Here is a 16,616-nt window from a genome sequence, read left to right on the forward strand (position 1 = left end):
GTTTCATCGGCAATAAGAAGGTCAGAGAGATACAGTAAACCTAAAGTGAAGCATCGGAATCTATAACTAGTTTCACAGTATTAGTTCAATACGTAGACAGTAAGAAGAGTCAGTTATCTTGTACTTAAGTCGGCATTGTGCCTTTTGTATTTAATTCCGATGCAATTTCTGTGTCTCATCGTCAATAAGAAGGTCAGAGGAATACAGTAAACCTGAAGTGAAGCATCGGAATCTATAACTAGTGTCACAGAAATGGTTCAAATCATAGACAGTAAGAAGTGTCGGTTTTCTTCTACATAAGTCGGCATTGAGCCTTTGTATTTAATTCCGTTGCAATTTCTGTGTTTCATCGTCAATAAGAAGGTCAGAAGGATACAGTAAACCTGAAGTGAAGCATCGGAATCTATAACTAGTGTCAAAGTAATGGTTCAAAACATAGACAGTAAGAAGAGTCAGTTTTCTTGTACTTAAGTCGGCATTGTGCCTTTTGTATTTAATTGCGATGCAATTTCTGTGTTTCATCGTCAATAAGAAGGTCAGAGGGATACAGTAAACCTGAAGTGAAGCATCGGAATCTATAACTAGTGTCACAGGAATGGTTCAAAACATAGACAGTAAGAAGAGTCAGTTTTCTTCTTCTTAAGTCGCTATTGTGCCTTTGTATTTAATTCCGTTGCAATTTCTGTGTTTCATCGTCAATAAGAAGGTCAGAGGGATACATTAAACCTGAAGTGAAGAATCGGAATCTATAACTAGTGTCACAGGAATGGTTCAAAACATAGACAGTAAGAAAAGTCAGTTTTCTTGTACTTAAGTCGGCATTGTGCATTTTCTATTTAATTCCAATGCAAATTCTGTGTTTCATCAACAATAAGAAGGTCAGAGGGATACAGTAAACCTGAAGCATCGGAATCTATAACTAGTGTCACAGGAATGGTTCAAAGCTTAGACAGTAAGAAGAGTCAGTTTTCTTGTACTTAAGTCGGCATTGTGCCTTTTGTATTTAATTCCAATTCAATATCTGTGTTTCATCGTCAATAAGAAGGTCAGAGGGATACAGTAAACCTGAAGTGAAGCATCGGAATCTATAACTAGTATCACAGGAATGTTTCAAAAGCATATACTGTAAGATGAGTCAGTTTTCTTGTACTTAAGTCGGCATTGGCCCTTTTGTATTTAACTCCGATGCAATTTCTGTGTTTCATCGTCAATAAGAAGGTCAGAGGGATACAGTAAACCTGAAGTGAAGCATCGGAATCTATAACTAGTGTCACAGGAATGGTTGAAAACATAGACAGTAAGAAGAGTCAGTTTTCTTGTACTTATGTCGGCATTGTGCCTTTTGTATTTAATTCCGATGCAATTTCTGTGTTTTATCGTCAATAAGATGGTCAGAGGGATACAGTAAACCTGAAGTGAAGGATCGGAATCAATAACTAGTGTCAAAGGAATGGTTCAAAGCATAGACAGTTAGAAGAGTCAGTTTTCTTGAACTTTGGTCGGCATTGTGCCTTTTGTATTTAATTCCGATGCAATTTCTGTGTTTCATCGTCAATAAGAAGGTCAGTGGGATACAGTAAACCTGAAGTGAAGCATCGGATTCTGTAACTAGTGTCACATGAGTGGTTCAAATCATAGACAGTAAGAAGAGTCATTTATTTTGTACTTAAGTCGGCATTGTTCCTTTTGTATTTAATTCCGATGCAATTTCTGTGTTTCATCGGCAATAAGAAGATCAGAGGGATACAGTAAACCTGAAGTGAAGCATCGGAATCTATAACTAGTGTCACAGGAATAGTTCAAAACATAGACAGTAAGAAAAGTCAGTTTTCTTGTACTTAAGTCGGCATTGTGCGTTTTGTATTTAATTCCGATGCAATTTCTGTGTTTCGTCGTCAATAAGAAGGTCAGAGGCATACTGTAAAGCTGAAGTGAAGCATCAGAACCTATAACTAGTGTCACAGGAATGGTTCAAAACTTAGATAGTAAGAAGAGTCAGTTTTCTTGTACTTAAGTCGGCTTTGTGCCTTTTGTATTTAATTCCGATGCAATTTCCGTGTTTCATCGTCAATAAGAAGGTCAGAGGGATACAGTAAACCTAAAGTGAAGCATCGGAATCTATAACTAGTGTCACAGGAATGGTTCAAATCTTAGATAGTAAGAAGAGTCAGTTTTCTTGTACTTAAGTCGGCATTGTGCCTTTTGTATTTAATTCCGATGCAATTACTGTGTTTCATCGTCACTAAGAATATCAGAGGGATACAGTAAACCTGAAGTGAAGCATCGGAATCTATAACTAGTGTCACAGGAATGGTCAAACGTAGACAGTAAGAAGAGTCAGTTTTCTTGTACTTAAGTCGTCATTGTGCATTTTGTATTTAATTCCGATGCAATTTCTATGTTTAATCGTCAATAAGAAGGTCAGAGGGATACAGTAAATCTGAAGTGAAGCACCGGAATCTATAACTAGTGTCAAAGGAATGGTTCAAAGCATAGACAATTAGAAGAGTCAGTTTTCTTGAACTTAGGTCAGCATTGTGCCTTTTGTATTTAATTCCGATGCAATTTCTGTGTTTCATCGTCAATAAGAAGGTCAGTGGGATACAGTAAACCTGAAGTGAAGCATCGGAATCTGTAACTAGTGTCACATGAGTGGTTCAAATCATAGACAGTAAGAAGAGTCAGTTATTTCGTACTTAAGTCCGCATTGTGCCTTTTGTATTTAATTCCGATGCAATTTCTGTGTTTCATCGGCAATAAGAAGGTCAGAGGGATTCAGTAAACCTGAAGTGAAGCATCGGAATCTATAACTAGTGTCACAGGAATAGTTCAAAACATAGACAGTAAGAAGAGACAGTTTTCTTGTACTTAAGTCGGCATTGTGCCTTTTGTATTTAATTCCGATGCAATTTCAGTGTTTCGTCGTCAATAAGAAGGTCAGAGGCATACTGTAAAGCTGAAGTGAAGCATCAGAATCTATAACTAGTGTCACAGGAATGGTTCAAAACTTAGATAGTAAGAAGAGTCAGTTTTCTTGTACTTAAGTCAGCTTTGTGCCTTTTGTATTTAATTCCGATGCTATTTCTGTGTTTCATCGTCAATAAGAAGGTCGGAGGGAAACAGTAAACCTGAAGTGAAGCATCGGAATCTATAACTAGTGTCACAGGAATGGTTCAAAACATAGACAGTAAGAAGAGTCAGTTTTCTTGTACTTAAGTCGCCGTTGTGACTTTTGTATTTAATTCCGATGCAATTTCTGTGTTTAATCGTCAATAAGAAGGTCAGAGGGATACAGTAAACCTGAAGTGAAGCATCGGAATCTATAACTAGTGTCACAGGAATGGTTCAAAACTTAGATAGTAAGAAGAGTCAGTTTTCTTGTACTTAAGTCGGCATTGTGCCTTTTGTATTTAATTCCGATGCAATTTCTGTATTTCATCGTCAATAAGAAGGTCAGAGGGATACAGTAAACCTGAAGTGAAGCATCGGAATCTATAACTAGTGTCACAGAAATGGTTCAAAACATAGACAGTAAGAAGAGTCGATTTTCTTCTACTTAAGTCGGCATTAAGCCTTTGTATTTAATTCCGTTGCAATTTCTGTATTTCATCGTCAATAAGAAGGTCAGAGGGATACAGTAAACCTGATGTGAGGCATCGGAATCTATAACTAGTGTCAAAGGAATGGTTCAAAACATAGACAGTAAGAAGAGTCAGTTTTCTTGTACTTAAGTCGGCATTGTGCCTTATGTATTTAATTGCGATGCAATTTCTGTGTTTCAACGTCAATAAGAAGGTCAGAGGGATACAGTAAACCTGAAGTGAAGCATCGGAATCTATAACTAGTGTCACAGGAATGGTTCAAAACTTAGATAGTAAGAAGAGTCAGTTTTCTTGTACTTAAGTCGGCTTTGTGCCTTTTGTATTTAATTCCGATGCAATTTCCGTGTTTCATCGTCAATAAGAAGGTCAGAGGGATACAGTAAACCTAAAGTGAAGCATCGGAATCTATAACTAGTGTCACAGGAATGGTTCAAATCTTAGATAGTAAGAAGAGTCAGTTTTCTTGTACTTAAGTCGGCATTGTGCCTTTTGTATTTAATTCCGATGCAATTACTGTGTTTCATCGTCACTAAGAATATCAGAGGGATACAGTAAACCTGAAGTGAAGCATCGGAATCTATAACTAGTGTCACAGGAATGGTCAAACGTAGACAGTAAGAAGAGTCAGTTTTCTTGTACTTAAGTCGTCATTGTGCATTTTGTATTTAATTCCGATGCAATTTCTATGTTTAATCGTCAATAAGAAGGTCAGAGGGATACAGTAAACCTGAAGTGAAGCACCGGAATCTATAACTTTTGTCAAAGGAATGGTTCAAAGCATAGACAGTTAGAAGAGTCAGTTTTCTTGAACTTAGGTCAGCATTGTGCCTTTTGTATTTAATTCCGATGCAATTTCTGTGTTTCATCGTCAATAAGAAGGTCAGTGGGATACAGTAAACCTGAAGTGAAGCATCGGAATCTGTAACTAGTGTCACATGAGTGGTTCAAATCATAGACAGTAAGAAGAGTCAGTTATTTCGTACTTAAGTCCGCATTGTGCCTTTTGTATTTAATTCCGATGCAATTTCTGTGTTTCATCGGCAATAAGAAGGTCAGAGGGATTCAGTAAACCTGAAGTGAAGCATCGGAATCTATAACTAGTGTCACAGGAATAGTTCAAAACATAGACAGTAAGAAGAGACAGTTTTCTTGTACTTAAGTCGGCATTGTGCCTTTTGTATTTAATTCCGATGCAATTTCAGTGTTTCGTCGTCAATAAGAAGGTCAGAGGCATACTGTAAAGCTGAAGTGAAGCATCAGAATCTATAACTAGTGTCACAGGAATGGTTCAAAACTTAGATAGTAAGAAGAGTCAGTTTTCTTGTACTTAAGTCAGCTTTGTGCCTTTTGTATTTAATTCCGATGCTATTTCTGTGTTTCATCGTCAATAAGAAGGTCGGAGGGAAACAGTAAACCTGAAGTGAAGCATCGGAATCTATAACTAGTGTCACAGGAATGGTTCAAAACATAGACAGTAAGAAGAGTCAGTTTTCTTGTACTTAAGTCGCCGTTGTGACTTTTGTATTTAATTCCGATGCAATTTCTGTGTTTAATCGTCAATAAGAAGGTCAGAGGGATACAGTAAACCTGAAGTGAAGCATCGGAATCTATAACTAGTGTCACAGGAATGGTTCAAAACTTAGATAGTAAGAAGAGTCAGTTTTCTTGTACTTAAGTCGGCATTGTGCCTTTTGTATTTAATTCCGATGCAATTTCTGTATTTCATCGTCAATAAGAAGGTCAGAGGGATACAGTAAACCTGAAGTGAAGCATCGGAATCTATAACTAGTGTCACAGAAATGGTTCAAAACATAGACAGTAAGAAGAGTCGGTTTTCTTCTACTTAAGTTGGCATTAAGCCTTTGTATTTAATTCCGTTGCAATTTCTGTATTTCATCGTCAATAAGAAGGTCAGAGGGATACAGTAAACCTGATGTGAAGCATCGGAATCTATAACTAGTGTCAAAGGAATGGTTCAAAACATAGACAGTAAGAAGAGTCAGTTTTCTTGTACTTAAGTCGGCATTGTGCCTTATGTATTTAATTGCGATGCAATTTCTGTGTTTCAACGTCAATAAGAAGGTCAGAGGGATACAGTAAACCTGAAGTGAAGCATCGGAATCTATAACTAGTGTCACACGAATGGTTCAACACATAGACAGTAAGAAGAGTCAGTTTTCTTCTACTTAAGTCGGCATTGTGTATTTAATTCCGTTGCAATTTCTGTGTTTCATCGTCAATAAGATGGTCAGAGGGATGCAGTAAACCTGAAGTGAAGCATCGGAATTTGCAACTAGTGTCACATGAGTGGTTCAAATCATAGACAGTAAGAAGAGTCAGTTTTTTTGTACTTAAGTCGGCATTGTGCATTTATTATTTAATTCCGATGCAATTTCTGTGTTTCATCAACAATAAGAAGGTCAGAGGGATACAGTAAACCTGAAGTGAAGGATTGGAATCAATAACTAGTGTCAAAGGAATGGTTCAAAGCATAGACAGTTAGAAGAGTCAGTTTTCTTGAACTTTGGTCGGCATTGTGCCTTTTGTATTTAATTCCGATGCAATTTCTGTGTTTCATCGTCAATAAGAAGGTCAGTGGGATACAGTAAACCTGAAGTGAAGCATCGGAATCTGTAACTAGTGTCACATGAGTGGTTCAAATCATAGACAGTAAGAAGAGTCATTTATTTTGTACTTAAGTCGGCATTGTGCCTTTTGTATTTAATTCCGATGCAATTTCTGTTTTTCATCGTAAATAAGAAGGTCAGAGGGATACAGTAAACCTGAAGTGAAGCATCGGAATCTATAACTAGTGTCACAGGAATAGTTCAAAACATAGACAGTAAGAAAAGTGAGTTTTCTTGTACTTAAGTCGGCATTGTGCGTTTTGTATTTAATTCCGATCCAATTTCTGTGTTTCGTCGTCAATAAGAAGGTCTGAGGCATACTGTAAAGCTGAAGTGAAGCATCAGAACCTATAACTAGTGTCACAGGAATGTTTCCAAACTTAGATAGTAAGAAGAGTCAGTTTTCTTGTACTTAAGTCGGCTTTGTGCCTTTTGTGTTGAATTCCGATGCAATTTCCGTGTTTCATCGTCAATAAGAAGGTCAGAGGGATACAGTAAACCTGAAGTGAAGCATCGGAATCTATAACTAGTGTCACAGGAATGGTCAAACGTAGACAGTAAGAAGAGTCAGTTTTCTTGTACTTAAGTCGTCATTGTGCCTTTTGTATTTAATTCCGATGCAATTTCTATGTTTAATCGTCAATAAGAAGGTCAGAGGGATACAGTAAACCTGAAGTGAAGCACCGGAATCTATAACTAGTGTCAAAGGAATGGTTCAAAGCATAGACAGTTAGAAGAGTCAGTTTTCTTGAACTTAGGTCGGCATTGTGCCTTTTGTATTTAATTCCGAAGCAATTTCTGTGTTTCATCGTCAATAAGAAGGTAAGTGGGATACAGTAAACCTGAAGTGAAGCATCGGAATCTGTAACTAGTGTCACATGAGTGGTTCAAATCATAGACAGTAAGAAGAGTCAGTTATTTCGTACTTAAGTCGGCATTTTGCCTTTTGTACTTAATTCCGATGCAATTTCTGTGTTTCATCGGCAATAAGAAGGTCAGAGGGATACAGTGAACCTGAAGTGAAGCATCGGAATCTATAACTAGTGTCACAGGAATAGTTCAAAACATAGACAGAAAGAAGAGACAGTTTTCTTGTACTTAAGTCGGCATTGTGCCTTTTGTATTTAATTCCGATGCAATTTCTGTGTTTCGTCGTCAATAAGAAGGTCAGAGGCATACTGTAAAGCTGAAGTGAAGCATCAGAATCTATAACTAGTGTCACAGGAATGGTTCAAAACTTAGATAGTCAGAAGAGTCAGTTTTCTTGTACTTAAGTCAGCTTAGTGCCTTTTGTATTTAATTCCGATGCTATTTCTGTGTTTCATCGTCAATAAGAAGGTCGGAGGGATACAGTAAACCTGAAGTGAAGCATCGGAATCTATAACTAGTGTCACAGGAATGGTTCAAAACATAGACAGTAAGAAGAGTCAGTTTTCTTGTACTTAAGTCACCGTTGTGACTTTTGTATTTAATTCCGATGCAATTTTTGTGTTTAATCGTCAATAAGAAGGTCAGAGGGATACAGTAAACCTGAAGTGAAGCATCGGAATCTATAACTAGTGTCACAGGAATGGTTCAAAACTCAGATAGTAAGAAGAGTCAGTATTCTTGTACTTAAGTCGGCATTGTGCCTTTTGTATTTAATTCCGATGCAATTTCTGTATTTCATCGTCAATAAGAAGGTCAGAGGGATACAGTAAACCTGAAGTGAAGCATCGGAATCTATAACTAGTGTCACAGAAATGGTTCAAAACATAGACAGTAAGACGAGTCGGTTTTCTTCTACTTAAGTCGGCATTGAGCCTTTGTATTTAATTCCGTTGCAATTTCTGTATTTCATCGTCAATAAGAAGGTCAGAGGGATACAGTAAACCTGATGTGAAGCATCGGAATCTATAACTAGTGTCAAAGGAATGGTTCAAAACATAGACAGTAAGAAGAGTCAGTTTTCTTGTACTTAAGTCGGCATAGTGCCTTATGTATTTAATTGCGATGCAATTTCTGTGTTTCAACGTCAGTAAGAAGGTCAGTGGGATACAGTAAACCTGAAGTGAAGCATCGGAATCTATAACTACTGTCACACGAATGGTTCAACACATAGACAGTAAGAAGAGTCAGTTTTCTTCTACTTAAGTCGGCATTGTGTATTTAATTCCGTTGCAATTTCTGTGTTTCATCGTCAATAAGAAGGTCAGAGGGATGCAGTAAACCTGAAGTGAAGCATCGGAATTTGCAACTAGTGTCACATGAGTGGTTCAAATCATAGACAGTAAGAAGAGTCAGTTTTTTTGTACTTAAGTCGGCATAGTGCCTTATGTATTTATTTCCGATGCAATTTCTGTGTTTCATCGGCAATAAGAATGTCAGAGGGATACAGTAAACCTAAAGTGAAGCATCGGAATCTATAACTAGTGTCACAGGAACAGTTCAAAACATAGACAGTAAAAAGAGTCAGTTTTCTTGTACTTAAGTCGGCATTGTGCCTTTTGTATTTAATTCCGATGCAATTTCTGTGTTGCATCGGCAATAAGAAGGTCAGAGGGATACAGTAAACCTGAAGTGAAGCATCGGAATCTATAACTAGTGTCACAGGAATAGTTCAAAACATAGACAGTAAGAAAAGTCAGTTTTCTTGTACTTAAGTCGGCATTGTGCGTTTTGTATTTAATTCCGATGCAATTTCTGTGTTTCGTCGTCAATAAGAAGGTCAGAGGCATACTGTAAAGCTGAAGTGAAGCATCAGAACCTATAACTAGTGTCACAGGAATGGTTCAAAACTTAGATAGTAAGAAGAGTCAGTTTTCTTGTACTTAAGTCGGCTTTGTGCCTTTTGTATTTAATTCCGATGCAATTTCCGTGTTTCATCGTCAATAAGAAGGTCAGAGGGATACAGTAAACCTAAAGTGAAGCATCGGAATCTATAACTAGTGTCACAGGAATGGTTCAAATCTAGATAGTAAGAAGAGTCAGTTTTCTTGTACTTAAGTCGGCAGTGTGCCTTTTGTATTTAATTCCGATGCAAATACTGTGTTTCATCGTCACTAAGAATATCAGAGGGATACAGTAAACCTGAAGTGAAGCATCGGAATCTATAACTAGTGTCACAGAAATGGTCAAACATAGACAGTAACAAGAGTCAGTTTTCATGTACTTAAGTCGTCATTGTGCCTTTTGTATTTAATTCCGATGCAATTTCTATGTTTAATCGTCAATAAGAAGGTCAGAGGGATACAGTAAACCTGAAGTGAAGCACCGGAATCTATAACTAGTGTCACATGAATGGTTCAATACATAGACAGTTAGAAGAGTCAGTTTTCTTGAACTTAAGTCGGCATTGTACCTTTTGTATTTAATTCCGATGCAATTTCTGTGTTTCATCGTCAATAAGTAGGTCAGAAGGATACAGTAAACCTGAAGTGAAGCATCGGAATCTGTAACTAGTGTCACATGAGTGGTTCAAATCATAGACAGTAAGAAGTGTCAGTTATTTTGTACTTAAGTCGGCATAGTGCCTTTTGTATTTAATTCCGATGCAATTTCTGTGTTTCATCGGCAATAAGAAGGTCAGAGAGATACAGTAAATCTAAAGTGAAGCATCGGAATCTATAACTAGTGTCACAGTATTAGTTCAAAACATAGACAGTAAGAAGAGTCAGTTATCTTGTACTTAAGTCGGCATTGTGCCTTTTGTATTTAATTCCGATGCAATTTCTGTGTCTCATCGTCAATAAGAAGGTCAGAGGAATATAGTAAACCTGAAGTGAAGCATCGGAATCTATAACTAGTGTCACAGAAATGGTTCAAAACATAGACAGTAAGAAGTGTCGGTTTTCTTCTACATAAGTCGGCATTGAGCCTTTGTATTTAATTCCGTTGCAATTTCTGTGTTACATCGTCAATAAGAAGGTCAGAGGGATACAGTAAACCTGATGTGAAGCATCGGAATCTATAACTAGTGTCAAAGGAATGGTTCAAAACATAGACAGTAAGAAGAGTCAGTTTTCTTGTACTTAAGTCGGCATTGTGCCTTTTGTATTTAATTGCGATGCAATTTTTGTGTTTCAACGTCAATAAGAAGGTCAGAGGGATACAGTAAACCTGAAGTGAAGCATCGGAATCTATAACTAGTGTCACAGGATTGGTTCAAAACTTAGACAGTAAGAAGAGTCAGTTTTCTTCTACTTAAGTCGGCATTGTGCCTTTGTATTTAATTCCGTTGCAATTTCTGTGTTTCATCGGCAATAAGAAGGTCAGAGGGATACAGTAAACCTAAAGTGAAGCATCGGAATCTATAACAAGTGTCACAGGAATAGTTCAAAACATAGACAGTAAGCAGAGTCAGTTTTCTTGTACTTAATTCGGCATTGTGCCTTTTGTTTTTAATTCCGATGCAAATTTCATTTTTTCATCGTCAATAAGAAGGTCAGAGGGATACAGTAAACCTGACGTGAAGCATCGGAATCTATAACTAGTGTCCCAGGAATGGTTCAAAACATAGACAGTAAGAAGAGTCTGTTTTCTTCTACTTAAGTCGGCATTGTGCCTTTGTATTTAATTGCGTTGCAATTTCTGTGGTTCACCGTCAATAGGAAGGTCAGAGGGATACAGTAAACCTGAAGTGAAGCATCGGAATCTATAACTAGTGTCAAAGGAATGGTTCAAAACATAGACAGTAAGAAGAGTCAGTTTTCTTGTACTTAAGTCGGCATTGTGCCTTTTGTATTTAATTGCGATATAATTTCTGTGTTTCATCGTCAATAAAAAGGTCAGAGGGATACAGTAAACCTGAAGTGAAGCATCGGAATCTATAACTAGTGTCACAGGAATGGTTCAAAACATAGACAGTAAGAAGAGTCAGTTATCTTCTACTTAAGTCGGCATTGTGCCTTTGTATTTAATTCCGTTGCAATTTCTGTGTTTCATCGTCAATAAGAAGGTCAGAGGGATACAGTAAACCTGAAGTGAAGCATCGGAATCTATAACTAGTGTCACAGGAATGGTTCAAAACATAGACAGTAAGAAGAGTCAGTTTTCATGTACTTAAGTCGGCATTGTGCCTTTTGTATTTAATTGCGATATAATTTCTGTGTTTCATCGTCAATAAAAAGGTCAGAGGGATACAGTAAACCTGAAGTGAAGCATCGGAATCTATAACTAGTGTCACAGGAATGGTTCAAAACATAGACAGTAAGAAGAGTCAGTTATCTTCTACTTAAGTCGGCATTGTGCCTTTGTATTTAATTCCGTTGCAATTTCTGTGTTTCATCGTCAATAAGAAGGTCAGAGGGATACAGTAAACCTGAAGTGAAGCATCGGAATCTATAACTAGTGTCACAGGAATGGTTCAAAACATAGACAGTAAGAAGAGTCAGTTTTCTTCTACTTAAGTCGCCGTTGTGACTTTTGTATTTCATTCCGATGCAATTTCTGTGTTTCATCGTCAATAAAAAGGTCAGAGGGATACAGTAAACCTAAAGTGAAGCATCGGAATCTATAAATAGTGTCACATGAATGGTTCAAAACATTGACAGTTAGAAGAGTCAGTTTTCTTGAACTGAAGTCGGCATTGTGCCTTTTGTATTTAATTCCGATGCAAATTCTGTGTTTCATAGTCAATAAGAAGGTCAGAGGGATACAGTAAACCTGAAGTGAAGCATCGGAATCTGTAACTAGTGTCACAAGAGTGGTTCAAATCGTAGACAGTAAGAAGAGTCAGTTGTTTTGTACTTAAGTCGGCATAGTGCCTTTTGTATTTAATTCCGATGCAATTTCTGTGTTTCATCGGCAATAAGAAGGTCAGAGGGATACAGTAAACCTAAAGTGAAGCATCGGAATCTATAACTAGTGTCACAGGAATAGTCCAAAACATAGACAGTAAGAAGAGTCAGTTTTCATGAACTTAGGTAGGCATTGTGGCTTTTGTATGTAATTCCGATTCAATTTCTGTGTTTCATCGTCAATAAGAAGGTCCAAGGGATACAGTAAACCTGAAGTGATGCATCGGAATCAAAAATTGGTCTCACAGGAAAGGTTCAAACATAGACAGTGAGAAGAGTCAGTATTTTTGTACATAAGTCGGCATTGTGCCTTTTGATTTTAATTCCGATGCAATTTCTGTGTTTCATCGTCAATAAGAAAGTCCAAGGGATACAGTAAACCTGAAGTGACGCATCGGAATATAAAGCTGATCTCACAGGAAAGGTTTAAATCATAGATAGTAAGAAGAGTCAGTCTTCTAGTACATAAGTCGGCATTGTGCTCTCTGTATTTAATTCCGATGCAATTTCTGTGTTTCATCGTCAAAGAGAAGGTCCAAGGGATACAGGAAACCTGAAGTGAAGCATCGGAATTTAAAACAGGTCTCACAGAAAGGTCCAAAACATAGACAGTAAGAAGAGTCAGTCTTCCTGTACTTAAGTCTTCATTGTGCATTTGTATTTAATTCCGATGCAATTTCTGTGTTTCATGGTAAATACGAAGGTCCAAGAGATACAGTAAACTTTAAGTGAAGCATCGGAATCTAAAACTGGTCTCACAGGAATGGTTCAAAACATAAGCAGAAGGAAGAGTCAGTCTTCTTGTACTTAAGACGGCATTGAACCTTTTGTATTTAATTCCGATGCAATTCCTGTGTTTCATCGTCAATAAGAAGGTCCAAGGGATACAGTAAACCTGAAGTGAAGCATCGGTATCTGAAACTTGTCTCACAGGAAAGTTTCAAATCGTAGACAGTAAGAAGAGTCAGTCTTCTTGTACTTAAGTCGGCATTGTGCCTTTTGTATTTAATTCCGATGCAATTTCTATGTTTCAACGTCAATACGTAGGGCCAAGGGATACAGTAAACCAGAAGTAAGGCATCAAAATCTAAAACTGGTCTCACAGGAGTGGTCCAAAGCATAGTCAGTAAGAGGAGTCAGTCTTCTTGTACTTAAGTCGGCATTGTAGCTTTTGTATGTAATTCCGATTCAATTTCTGTGTTTCATCGTCAATAAGAGCTCAAAGGGATACAGTAAACCTCAAGTGAAGCATCGGTATCTAAAATTGGTCTCACAGTAAAGGTTCAAAACATTGACAGTAAGAAGAGTCAGTATTCTTGTACTTAAGTTGGCCTTGTGCCTTTTTTTAATTAATTCCGATGCCATTTCTGTGTTTCCTCGTCAATAAGAAGGTCCAAGGGATGCAGTAATTCTGAACTGAAGCATCGGAATCTAAAATTGGTCTCACAGAATAAGGTTCAAAACATAGACAGTAAGAATAGTCAGTCTTATTGTACTGAAGTCGGCATTGTGCCTTTTGTATTTAATTCCGATGCAATATCTGTGCTTCTTCGTCCGTAAGAAGGTCCAAGGGATACAGTAAACCTGAAGTGACGCATCGGAATCTAAAACTGGTCTCACAGGAAAGTTTCAAAACATAGATAGAAAGAAGGATCAGTCTTCTTGTACATAAGTTGGCATTGTGCTTTTTGTATCTAATTCCGACGCAATTTCTGTGTTTCATCGTCATTGAGAAGGTCCAAGGGATACAGTAAACCTGAAGTGAAGCATCGGAATCCAAAACTGGTCTCACAGGAAAGGTTCAAATCATAGACAGTAAGTAGAGTCAGTCTTCTTGTACTGAAGTCTGCATTGGGCCTTTTGTATTTAATTCCGATGCAATTTCTGTGTTTCATCGTCAGTAAGAAGGTCCAAGGGATACAGTAAACCTGAAGTGAAGCAATGGAATGTAAATCTGGTCTAACAGGAAAGGTTCAAAACATAGACAGTAAGCACAGTCAGTCTTCTTCAAAATGAAGTCGGCATTGTGCCTTTTGTATTTAATTCCGATTCAATTTCTGTGTTTCGTCGTCGATAAGTATGTCTATGGGATACAGTAAACTTGAAGTGGGGCATCGGAATATAAAATTGGTCTCACACGAAAGGTTCATAACATAGACAGTAAGAAGAGTCAGTCTTCTTGTACTTAAGTCGGCATTGTTCCTTTTGTATTTAATTCCGATGCAATATCTGTATATCATCGTCAATAAGAAGGTCCAAGGGGTGAAGTATACCAGAAGTCGAGCATCGGAATCTTAAACTGGCCTCACAGGAAAGGTTCAAAGCATAGGCAGTAAAGAGAGTCAGTCTTCTTGTACTTAAGTCGGCATTGTGCCATTTGTATTTAATTTCGATGCAAATTCTGTGTTTCATCGCCAATAACGGGGTCCGAGGGTTACAGTAAACCTAAAGTGTAGCATCGGAATCTAAAACTGGTCTCACAGGAAAGGCTCTAAAAATAGAGAGTAAGACGAGTCAGTCTTCGTGTACTTAAGTCGGCATTGTGCCTTTTGTATTTAATTCCGAAGAAATTTCTGTGTTTCATCGTTAATAAGAAGGTCCAAGGGATACAGTAAACTTGAAATGAAGCATCGGAATCTAAAACTGGTCTCATAGGAAAGATTCATAACATAAGCAGAAGGAGAGTCAGACTTCTTGTACTTAAGTTGGCACTGTGCCTTTTGATTTTAATTCCGATGCAACTTCTGTGTTTCATCGTCAATAAGAAGGTCCAAGGGATACAGTAAACCTGAAGTGAAGCATTGGAATCTAAAACTGGTCGCACAGGAATGGTTCAAATCATAGACAGTAGGAAGAGTCAGTCTTATTGTACTTATGTCGGCATTGTGCCTTTTGTATTTAATTCCGATGGAGTTTCTGTGTTTCATCGTTAATAAGAAGGTCCAAGGGATACAGTAAACTTGAAGTGAAGCATCGGAATCTAAAACTGGTCTCACAGGAAAGGTTCAAAACATAAGCAGAAGGAATTGTCAGTCTTCCTGTACTTAAGTCGGCATTGTGACTTTTGTATTTAAATCCGATGCAATTTCTGTGTTTCATCGTTAATAAGAAGATCCAAGGGATACAGTAAAACTGAAGTGAAGCATCGGAATCTAAAACTGGTCTCACAGGAAAGGTTCAAAACATATACAGTAAGGAGAGTCAGTCTTCTTGTACTTAAGATGGCATTGTGCCTTTTGTATTTAATTCCGATGCAATTTCTGTGTTTCATCGACAATAAGAAGGTCCAAGGGATACAGAAAACCTGAAGTGAAGCATCGGAATCTAAAACTGGTACCACAGGAAAGTTTCAAATCATTGCCAGTAAGAAGAGTCCACCTTCTTGTACTTAAGTCGGCATTGTGGCTTTTGTATTTAATTCCGATTTAATTTCTGTGTTTCACCGTCAATAAGAAGGTCCAAGGGATACAGTAAACCTGAAGTGAAGCAATGGAACCTATATCTGGTCTAACAGGAAACGTTCAAAACATAGACAGTAAGCGCAGTCAGTCTTCTTGTACTGAAGTCGGCATGGTGCATTTTGTATTTAATTCCGATTTAATTTCTGTGTTTCATCGTCGATAAGAATGTCTAAGGGATACAGTAAACTTGAAGTGGGGCATTGGAATATAAAATTGGTCTCACAGGAAAGGTTCATAACATAGACAGTAAGAAGAGTCAGTCTTCTTGTACTTAAGTCGGCATTGTGCCGTTTGTATTTAATTCCGATGCAATTTCTGTTTTGCATCGTCAATAAGAAGGTCCAAGGGGTGAAGTAAACCTGAAGTCGGGCATCGGAATCTAAATCTGGTCTCACAGGAAAGGTTCAAAGCATAGGGAGTAAGAAGAGTCAGTCTTCTTGTACTGACGTCAGCATTGTGCCTTTTGTATTTAATTCCCATGCGATTTCTGTATTTCATCGTCAATAAGATGCACCAAGGGATACAGTATACCTGAAGTGAAGCATCGATATCTAAAACTGGTCTCACAGGAAAGGTTCTAAACATATACAGTAAAAAGGGTTAGTCTTCTTGTACGTAAGACGGCATTGTGCCTTTTGTATTTAATTCCGATGCAATTTTTGTGTTTCATCGCCAATAAGAAGGCCTAAGGGATACAGTAAACCCAAAGTGAAGCATCGGAATCTAAAACTGGTCTCACAGCAAAGGTTCAAATCATAGCCAGTAAGAAGAGTAAGTCTTCTTGTACTTAAGTTGGCATTGTGCCTTTTGTATTTCATTCCGATTTAATTTCTGTGTTTCATCGACAATAAGAAGGTCCAAGGGATACAGTAAACCTGAAGTGAAGCATTGGAATCTAAAACTGGTCTCACAGGAAAGGTTCAAATCATAGACAGTGAGAAGAGTCAGTCTTCTTGTACTTAAGTCGGCATTGTGCCTTTTGTATTTAATTCCGATGCAATTTCTGTGTTTCAACGTCAATAACAAAGTCCAAGGGATACAGTAAACCTGAAGTGAAGCATCGGAATCTAAAACTGGTCGCACAGGAAAGGTTCTAAACATAGACACTTAGAAGAGTCAGTATTCTTAAACTTAAATCGGGATTGTGCC

Source organism: Schistocerca serialis, chromosome 8, assembly GCF_023864345.2.
Source record: "Schistocerca serialis cubense isolate TAMUIC-IGC-003099 chromosome 8, iqSchSeri2.2, whole genome shotgun sequence".
Classification (NCBI taxonomy): domain Eukaryota; kingdom Metazoa; phylum Arthropoda; class Insecta; order Orthoptera; family Acrididae; genus Schistocerca; species Schistocerca serialis.